This window comes from Typopeltis vanoorti, chromosome 11 (genome assembly GCF_054136105.1).
Source record: "Typopeltis vanoorti isolate ZY-2024b chromosome 11, IOZ_Tvanoo_1.0, whole genome shotgun sequence".
NCBI lineage: Eukaryota > Metazoa > Arthropoda > Arachnida > Uropygi > Thelyphonidae > Typopeltis > Typopeltis vanoorti.
In genome coordinates this window covers 89,851,429-89,852,918 of record NC_143559.1, presented here as the reverse complement: position 1 = coordinate 89,852,918, position 1,490 = coordinate 89,851,429, and positions in this window count along the sequence as shown.

The following is a 1,490-nucleotide window of genomic DNA, read 5'->3' as shown; positions in this document are numbered from 1 at the left end:
TCATAATTCAGCCTTGTAGCTATAATAAATAAATAATTATATGTTATTTTAACAAAATAAAATAAGATTTGAAAAAAAATAGTTCACCCTCACCACAAACACGCACCAATAATAAAAGTTTCGTATCTCAGAAATAACGCGCGCAAGCATACGATACACTTCCCAATCAAGCAGTGTCGGAATGACTTATAACGTGCAATCACAATCACAAACGAATATCGGCGAGTCTGGCTGTGATTGGTCGAACGTGATAATATGGATACAGCGTTAAATCGCAGTGAATTTGTTTCGTAATCTAAAGTGTTAATCGAACAATTCCAATTATTATCTATTCAATCACTATCGAAACATAAGCTGTAACCTTTAACATGTTGTATTGCATTTATATAATGTTGTAAGCATTGTTATTATTTATAAACACAAACAAAATTAAAATTTTTCATTTTATCCTTGGGGTGCTGCAGTATCGCAGTGTTTATGTACTGGCCGCCACTGATAGGAACCCTATCCATTGGATAGGAAGATGTGTTGCTAATGTTATAAATCCTCGGTCTCTCTCTCTCTCTCTCTCTCTCTCTCTTTCTATTTCAATCAGTCTTTGACTCCAGGAGAGTTAATATAATAATAACATGGTCGGGTTTTGTTGAAAGAGAGAAACTTCACTAAAGATTGTAAGCGCGCTATTGATACTGTTGATGCCATATTGTTGAGAGGGAGGTGCAGGGTTTTCTTGATACATTTATATACATATACATTTATGAATGTATTTGTACGTGCGAGTTAGTTATCTGTATACTGTGAATGAGAGGTTACCACTAAGAAAGCGCGTAACTAAAATATCTAAAAAGGGTAGACTTCTTAGTTTCATTTTTCGTCGTAAAGTGAATTCTTGTATGTAGACTATGGAGGTAAGAGAGAAAAGTGTTTAATTTGTCTAGTCCATGAGGTCAAATAGAGAACGCAATATCGTTTACATATCTTAGCCAGATAGACGGTCAGATGGTCTATAGATTGTTTTTCAAAATTTTTATATAAAAGCTAGCAAGTGGTGACAGGGAAAGCACCTATAGAGGTTTCCACTTGTTTGTAAATTTTGTTCTTCCAAGAAAAGCATGGATGGTAAAGGAAAAGAGATATCAAAATCAGAAAAACATTTTAAGAGTATTAAGGTGTCGTTCAAGGGAATATTGCTCAGCAATGAGATGGTGTCATATCTTACTAATATATCAATATTATTTAATCATAGATTCTGAATAGAATTTTTAAAATGGGTAGAGTTTTTTTATATAGGATTTGGTATGACCAAGGAGGGGGTGAAAGCACTAGGTGTTTTAGTAATTTATATCATGGGAATCAGTTGCATATAATATTGGTCTTAAGGGATTTTGGATTTGTAGATTATTGGTAAATTGTATATCGGAGTGTGGGACGAGAATGAAGCATTTGAGTTTTTTAATGATATCCGGAGGCCAGGAAGATATTTTTTGAGT